This window comes from Odocoileus virginianus, unplaced genomic scaffold (genome assembly GCF_023699985.2).
Source record: "Odocoileus virginianus isolate 20LAN1187 ecotype Illinois unplaced genomic scaffold, Ovbor_1.2 Unplaced_Scaffold_5, whole genome shotgun sequence".
NCBI lineage: Eukaryota > Metazoa > Chordata > Mammalia > Artiodactyla > Cervidae > Odocoileus > Odocoileus virginianus.
The window spans coordinates 2,959,110-2,967,470 of record NW_027224267.1 but is presented as its reverse complement, the minus strand read 5'-3'; the positions used below and the strand labels follow the sequence as shown (position 1 = coordinate 2,967,470).

Genomic DNA, 8,361 nt, shown 5'->3' with positions numbered 1-8,361 from the left:
GTCAATTTTAAAAAAGCATCAACTCTTCAGCACCCAGCTTTCTTTATGGTCCAACTCTCACATCCATACACGACTACTGGAAACACCAAAGATTTGACTATACGGACCTTTGTTGGCAAAGTAACATCTCCACTTTTTGATAAGCTTTCTAGGTTGGTCATAGCTGTTTTTCCAAGGAGCAAGCGTCTTTTAATGTCATGGCTGCAGTCACCATCTACAGTGATTTTGGAGCCCAAGAAAAGAAAATCTGTCACTGTTTCCCACTTCCCCCTTCTATTTGCCATGAAGTGATGGGACCAGATGCCATGATCTTAGTTTTTTGAATGCTGAACTTGAAGCCAGCTTTTCCACTCTCCTCTTTAACTGTCATCAAGAGGCTCGTTAGTTTCTCTTCACTTTCTGCCATAAGGGTGGTGTCATCTGCATATCTGAGGTTATTGATATTTCTTCTGGCAATCTTGATTCCAGCTTGTGCTTCATTCAGCCCAGCATTTCACATGATGTACTCTGCATTTAAGTTAAATAAGCAGGGTGACAATATACAGCCTTGACGTATTCCTTTTCCTATTTGGAACCAGTCCGTTTTCCATGTCTAACTCTTGCTTCTTGGATCTGCATACAGGTTTCTCAGGAGGCAGGTAAGGTTGTCTGGTACGCCCATTGCTTGAAGAATTTTCCACAGTTTGTTGTGATCCACACAGTCAAAGTTTTGGTGTAGTCAATGAAGCAGGTTGTTTTTCTGGAACTCTCTTGCTTTTTCCATGATCCAGAAGATACTGGCAATTTGATCTCTGGTTCTTCTGCCTTTTCTAAATCCAGCTTGAATATATGGAAGTTCTCAGTTCAGGTACTGTTAAAGCCTAACTTGGAGAATTTTGAGCATTACTCTGCTAGCGTGTGAGATGAGTGCAATTGTGTGGTAGTCTGAACATTCTTTGGCATTGCCTTTCTTTGGGATTGGAATGAAAGCTGACCTTTTCCAGTCCTGTGGCCACTGCTGAGTTTTCCAAATTTGCTGCCATATTGAGTGCAGCACTTTCACAGTATCATCTTTTCAGATTTGAAATAGCTCAACTGGACTTCCATCACCTCCACTAGCTTTGTTTGTAGTGATGATTCCTAAGGCCCGATGTCTGGTTCTAGGTGAGTGATCATGCCATCATGGTTATCTGGGTCATTGAGATCTTTTTTGTATAGTTCTGTGTGTTCTTGCCACCTCTTCTTAATATCTTCTGCTTCTTTTCAGTCCATACCATTTCTGTCCTTTATTAAGCCCATCCTTGCGTGAAATGTTCCTTTGGTATCTCTAATTTTCTTGAAGTGATCTTTAGTCTTTCCCATTCTATTGTTTTCCTCTTTCTGTGCATTCATTTCTTATCTCTCCTTGCTATTCTTTGGAACTCTACATTCGGATGGGTATATTTTTCCCTTTCTCCTTTGCCTTTCACTTCTCTTCTTTTCTCAGCTATTTATAAGGCCTCCTCAGGCAACCATTTTGCTTTTTTGCATTCCTTTTTCTTGGGGATGGTTTTGGTCACCTCCTGTACAGTGTTATGAACCTCCATCCATAATTCTTCATGCATTCTGTCTACCAGATCTAATTCTTTGAAATCTATTTGTCACTTCCACTGTATAATCATAAGGGAATTGATTTAGGTCATACCTGAATGGTCTAGTGGTTTTCCCTACTTTCTTCAGTTTAAGTCTGAATTCTACAATAAGGAGTTCATGATCTGAGCCGCAGCCGGCCCTTAGGGTGTGATGAAAATGGTCTAGAATTCTATAGTGTGATGGTTGCATAGCACCAAATGTACTAGAAGCTACTGAATTGTCCACTTCAAAATGATTGAATTTTCTGTTATGTCTATTTCCTCTTGATGGAAAAATAATATTTGTTAGATTTTATAAGTGTTTCTTGTATTTATTGTGATGATTCAATGAAAATTTTTCACTCATTGTTAATGTGTTAAATGTTAATATGTTTTCTAATGATACATCACTCTTACTTCCCTGAAATAAACTTAATTTGGTGCAATTATTTTTTATACATATTGACAGATTTGATTTGTTAATATTTTATTTGATAATTTCATATTTCTGTTTCTAAATATGACTAGTCTGTATTTTTAAATTTTTCATAGTAACATCTGGGTTTGATGTCCCAAAATTATTTGAGTAGCTTTCCTACTTCTTAATTACCTGAAAACTTGTAAGATTTGGATTACCTCCTTGTTAAATATTTGATAGAACTTTTCCTTAAGCCATCTGCACTTTCGGATGGGGGTAGATCTTTAAACTGGTAATTCATTTTCTTTGCAGTTATTGGGTTATTTGGGTATTCTATTGTTTCTTGAGTGAGTTTTTTGCTTTGTTTGTTTTAGGGTTTTTTTGGCCTCACAGCTTGCAAGATCTCAGCTCCCCAACCAGGGATGGGACCAACACCCCCTGTGTTGGAAGTATGAAGTCTTCAACCACTGGACCACCAGGGAATTCGCTGAGTTTTGATAAGTTTAGTTTTTAAGAGAATATTCTGTATTTGGTTTAAGCTTTGAATTTGTTGGCAAAGTCGGTTATAGTATCTTCTTTTGATTTTAAAATCTCTGTTTTGTCTATAGCCTGTCTCACTGTTCATCCCTAATACCGTTCAGTAAGGCCTTCTTTCCTCATCTCTTCTTCAATCGCACCAGACTATGACTTCTGTAGCTCATATTAGTTGTCAATTGTTGTGTAACAAGGTTACATCCAAACTCAGTGACAGAAAATCGCTAACTAGGGTTATGAGACAATGGCACCCCACTCCAGTATGATTGGCTGGAAAATCCCATGGACGGAGGAGCCCAGTGGGCTGCAGTCCGTGGGGTCGCTAAGAGTCGGACTTTGACTGAGCAGCTTCACTTTCACTTTCCTGCATTGGAGAAGGAAATGGCAACCGACTCCAGTGTTCTTGCCTGGAGAATCCCAGGGACAGAGGAGCCTAGTGGTCTATGGGGTCACACAGAATCAGACACAACTGAAGTGACTTAGCAGCAGCAGCAGGGTTATGAGATAGCTGGATTTGGTTTTCCTTATCCAATCTGACAAGTGATTTTTTTTAAAAAAAATGGCCAATTTTCTCTGTTTAATTTTAATGTGATTATTGCTTGTTATTGCTCTTGTTCAGTCCCTAAGTGGTGTCCAACTTTTTGCGACCCAGTGGACTGCAGCATACCATGCTTCCCTGTCCTTCACCATCTCCCAGAGTTTGCCTAAACTCATGCCTATTTAGTTAACGATGCCATCCAATCATCTCATCCTCTGTTGTCCCCTTCTCCTGTCCTCAATCTTTCCCAGCATCAGGGTCTTTTCCAATGAGTCAGTTCTTTGCACCAGATGGCCAAAGTATTGGAGCTTCAGTTTTAGCATCAGTCCTTCCAATGAATATTTGGTGTTAGTTTCCTTTAGGATTGACTGGTTTGATTTCCTTGCTGTCCAAGGAACTCTCAAGAGTCTCCTCCAGCACCACAGTTTGAAAGCATCAATTCTTCAGCACTCAGCTCTCTTTACGGTCCAACTGCAACAGTCCAACTCACTCAGTGGGACATGACTGAGCGACTGAGCGTGCAGCTCCGGCAAGGCCTGAGCCCCTTGTCTCAGCAGCCCAGGCCCACGGGCCTGCTCTGAGCTGCTCCCAAGGGCATCCCCCGTGAGGGCCCTTGTCTCAGGCGGGCCGGCGTGGGTGTCCAGGCTGACAGCAGCCCTCCGGAACTGTCCGTCCGCGTGCACTCTGCTTGTGTTTGCCCTCCTCATGAGTCAGCTCCATGTTCCGTCTCTGCAGGTTCGGCGGCAGCAGGTCTGGGGCTCCTCGTCACGGGTAGCATCAGAGCTGCAAGTCTCCTTTGCTTTACTGCTAAGATCACCCTCTGGTCTTCTCTTCAGCACGTTCGCCGTTCCTCTCTGTATCGGCTTTCTAGGGCTGTCATATCAAAGCACCGCAGACTGGCTGGCTTACAGAACAGACATTTGGTGGCTCAGTTCTTGAGGCCCAGGTGGCAGCAGGTGGTGCCTTCTGAGCCGTGAGGAGCAGAGTCCGTCCTGGCTTCTCCCCTCGCTCTGGGGGGTGCTGGAAACCTTTAGCTTCACTGATCTCCGCCCATATCCTGACTGTGTCTTCTCCTGGGACGTCTGTCTGGTATCTCCATCCTCTCTTCTTATGAGGACGCTGGTCAGGGCCCACCTTGTTGACCTCACCTCTCTCCAAGTAAGAAACCGCTGGTGGCATAAGGGGTTGGGGCCACAGATGTGACCAGCGGGCCAGGGCAGTTCTGTCTGTAAGTGTCCCTGTCGCCTGGACTCAGCGGGTGACTCATGAGTTCCAGGCTTTTGCTGAACTCAGCCACGGGACGTTTCTCAAGAGGAGCTGCACAGCAGGAACCCTTCTCCCTCACCATCCAAGGTGGCATCCCCACTCAAGGAGAGCCTCCTCAGGGCCGGGAGCTGGGCAGGGGGCTTGCTGCGGGTGGGCCCGCCACACACCTCGCACACCAGGGCGTTAGGAGCAGCTTTGGGGCAACACGCCATGTTTCGTGGAGTACTAGCCAGCCTGCCAGACTGCCCATTTTTACCCCCTTATGATCGAGGAGACGGGACCTGGTCCGGCAGGGGAGAGCATCACCCCATGGCTGCAGCCCTCCCCCTCCTCGCCCCCATCCACCCCCTTGGAGCCCCCCACAGCCAGCAGTCATCCTGATGGGAGGTGTCACAAGCTTCCTCCTCTCACGGCTGAAACCCCGAGGCTCGTGGAGTTACACAAGTTCTGGGGAGTTTTTCAGGCTGGATCACAAGTACTGCAGCATCTGTCTGTTTCTGCTTCAAGTGCACCTACAGACTGGCTTTGTTGACCTGGCTGGTGTCTGGCTTGCAGCCTGGTGCTCCCTTCCAGCAGCTCATTGAAGTTTCCAGGCCCTGTATCTGTGGACCACAAGGTGATGCTGAGGCAGTATGGACCAAGACAGCTGAAGCCTGGGGTGCAGTGATGGGCCCTGGGGCGGCGCTGGCCTCGGGAGGTTGCTCAGGCATTGGGAGCGAGGATGCAACGTCCCTCCTGGTCGGTTCCAGGGTGGAGTGACCCAGAAGGGAGTGCGGCTCCCACACATGGCCGGCACAAGTATTTAAGTTGAATTCAAGGCTGTGGGCATGGGATGTCCACGACGACCATGAGGTCCACCTTGGCCTCGTGATCACAGCTGTGGGCACAGAGTGGGGAGCCCAGGGCTTTGGGGCCAGAGCCGCAGTGCAAGAGGTGCTTGGGACAGAGGGATGGGGTCAGGAATGCACCCTGGGCGCGGGCGGAGCTCAGGGACATGCGGCCCGTCTCAGCTGGACCTGGTCCCTGGTGCTGGAGCTGCAGCACGGAAGCACGGTGAAAGGGCCCCTCCTGCAGGAGCCCAAAGTCCACTCAGGCTGTGGGAGCCTCCGCTCTCTGCTGCCCTCTCCCACTGCACGTCCAGGGGCTGCGGTTTCTCCCCTGCTGACCTGCCGGCCCTCCAGCTCTCGGTGGAGGCAGATGGCCTCCCGACCCCAGGGTCCCAGCCCCAAGTCCTCCAGGCCTTGCCGCCTGCAGCCGTGGCCGGCCTCTCTCTCCCGCTGCTCTGGCCTTCTCCTGGAGGGCTGGGCGCGGCCCCTGCCCTGTGCACCGCCCCTCCCATCCAGGAGCAGGAGCTGGACCCAGGTCTCGGCCTTGCGAGCCACGGTCTCCTGCCTTTCCCAGCCATGCCCTGCCTCCTTTTCTGCACTGCCTTCCCGAGATCCCTGCGGGGCTGCCCCTTCCCTGCCGCAGACGCCACACCTGCCCCCTCCTCCCACCTGCCACAACCCTCTGCACGGCTGTTTCTGCTGCCTGCCCTTGACCTGCACCCTCCTGAGCCCACTGTCGGCCCATCAGCCTCCAGGTCTGCTGCAAGCAGACCCTCAGGCACACTGACCTCGGTGGTGGTAAAAGTGGGGAGCGGCCTGTGTGCCCTGATGCTGACAAGAGCAGCCAGAGCCACTCCTGTTCAGCCAGAAGCTGAGTCCAAGGCAGCCTTTCAGGGGCTGAGGGGGACACAGCCTCCCTGGGGGGTGCCCACAACGCGCCTGCAGGGACCAGAGCCTAGGGAGAGTGGATGGCCCACAGCAGTGACGGACACGGGGTGCATCGCTGGTGTCCACGCTGCCCACTGTTTTAGAAATTATGCAAGATCTGAACAATGTTCAGAGTGACTCAGAGACAGGAACTTTTCTTGTTCACAGAGAGAAAAGTAAAATATTAACCTCTGGCATTAGAAAAATTCTAGCATTAAGAAGCCCGGACTGCAGGGGCAACCCCTTTGGTGACCTGGTGGAGGGGGGGGTGTCTGGTCTCTTCCTGAAAGAACCAACATATTCCAGTCTTCCTGGGCCCACCTCTGTGGGGGGCACAGTTAGAGAGGCAGAGCTGAAGCCCCAGGACGTATTCCGGGTACACACGCGGGTCCAGCTGAAGGGTTGGGGCTCCTCCCGGGCCCTCCTTCCGGGGGCGAGTCCTCCTGGGAGGCGGCTTCACAAGGAGGCGGCAGCAGAGCTGGCTGGGTGGGGTGGGTGCTCTGTCTCAGGTCCAGGCCCGCCCTGCACTGTGGGGAGACAGGTGAGCTTCTCCAGGCCTCTGCCCGCCAGCCAAGCCTCGGTCTGCAAGGCAGTTCTCTGCAGGTGATTCTGGGTCCTTAGGACCATGCTCGAAGCTGGGGACGGGTGAGGGGGTTGGCGCTTCAGAGGTGGCAGCCTGTGGCTTGGTGTCCTGGACTGGTCCTGAGGATGGAGGGAATTCGTGTGGGACAGGCACGTGCGGAGGGCTGGTCAGTTCCTCCCACGCCTCCACCCAGAGGTCTCCTACCTCGAATGCAGAAGGGTGGGGGTGCAGACCCCCTGTCCTCAGGGCACTCTCAGGGCAGTGGAAAGAAGGCCCAGACAAAGCCGAGTCCGATAGCAGGCACGGGGCGTGGAGAAACTGACCACGGGAAGCGGGGGATGGGAAGGCAGCAGAAACAGCAGAGGCTGTGGCAGGCGGGCGGACACAAGGATGGAGCACAGGGCAGGCAGGGAGAAGTGCCTGGCCAGGGGACGGAAGGAAGGCTGGGGGAGAAGCAGGCGGTCGCCCCAGGGCTCTCTGACCAGCCCAGTGATGAGAATCCAGCAGGGTTCTGAGCAGGACATAGTGGAATCTGATTTCTGTTCTCATGCTCACTGTGCAGCTTGCTAGGCTGGAGAGGGGCAGGTGACCCCAAGCTGGGGGCCGGTGACGGAAGGAGAACCTTGGTCTCAGACAGGAAGGGCTGGCGGAGTCACCTCAGGGGCCCGATCCCTTGTTAACTGAGAGGAGAGGGGTGTGTGGGCCAGACACGTGCTCAGGTCTGGGGTTCCGGGCTTTCCCTTGTGAGTGGTTTTGTGTCTGTGTTCAGGAAAGTTCTCTCAGAGACCTGCTGAATTTCACTTAATCCTGTTTTCTCATTTTCCCTAAATGTTCTAATTAATCCAATGTCGGAGGTAATCTCACAGGTGAGTACCAAGTGTGAGTTTAAAAGCATCTGTTTTGTGGATAGACACCCAGTTAATTCTCCTATTATCGTTTATCAAACCCACCCACACTTTCTCCCTGGCTTGTGGATTTCGAGGATGCAGAGGCCAGTGGATCTCAGGCTGGCACCTCGCGGTTCACCAGCCCACTGCTGCCCTGTTCAGTGTGCCCGTTACCTCTGAAGACAGTGGCACTGCCCGTCCTCAAGGCCACCTGACAGCATTCTCACTGCCAGGAGACCCCTGCCCTAGGCATCACGGTCTCCCAGGGTCAGCCTCGGTCCTTGCCCATGTCCAGAGCACCTTGACCTTGGGGCCTGGCGACCTCCAACCCTGGAGAGCCCTGCTGACCCTCGAGTGCCAGGCCCCCTCGGGAGCTCTGGAACTAAGCACAGGTCGCTCGCTGGGGCTGGGGGTGGGGGGTGGGGGAGGTCGGATTTACATCCACTTCGGCCACACACCTGGCCGCTTCCCAGGGATCACCTCCACCGCCCCGGTCTCGGGGAAGCCGCCCCGCCCAGGCCTCTGCCCTCCTTGGCCCCCGGATCTCAAGCACAAGGGCCGGTTATCTCAGAGGAACCCTCCGGGGGCGGCGCCGCTGCCTCCCCCGACCTCGTGGCCGCATGGAGCCCAAAGGACCCTTAAACCCCCGGTTCGCAGGCGCCGCTCGCTCGGCGGCCGGCGTGTGGGTGCGGGATGGGAACACGAGGGAGGGTGCACGAGGGGCTCAGCGGGCTCCAGGTCGGGGGCGCCGCGGCGTGAGTGCGCGCGGAGCCCGCGGGGAGGCCGGCAGGT

General features: G+C 52.5%; 1 long non-coding RNA gene across 1 annotated transcript; it reads right to left on the bottom strand.

The window, feature by feature from the left end:
* Positions 1-6,238: 6,238 nt before the first annotated feature.
* Positions 6,239-8,300, bottom strand: LOC110140821 (uncharacterized). Its single transcript, XR_011485984.1, has 2 exons — positions 6,887-8,300; positions 6,239-6,801 (listed from the first exon to the last, which is right to left on the bottom strand). It is a non-coding gene; the product is annotated as an uncharacterized lncRNA (long non-coding RNA).
* Positions 8,301-8,361: the final 61 nt, after the last annotated feature.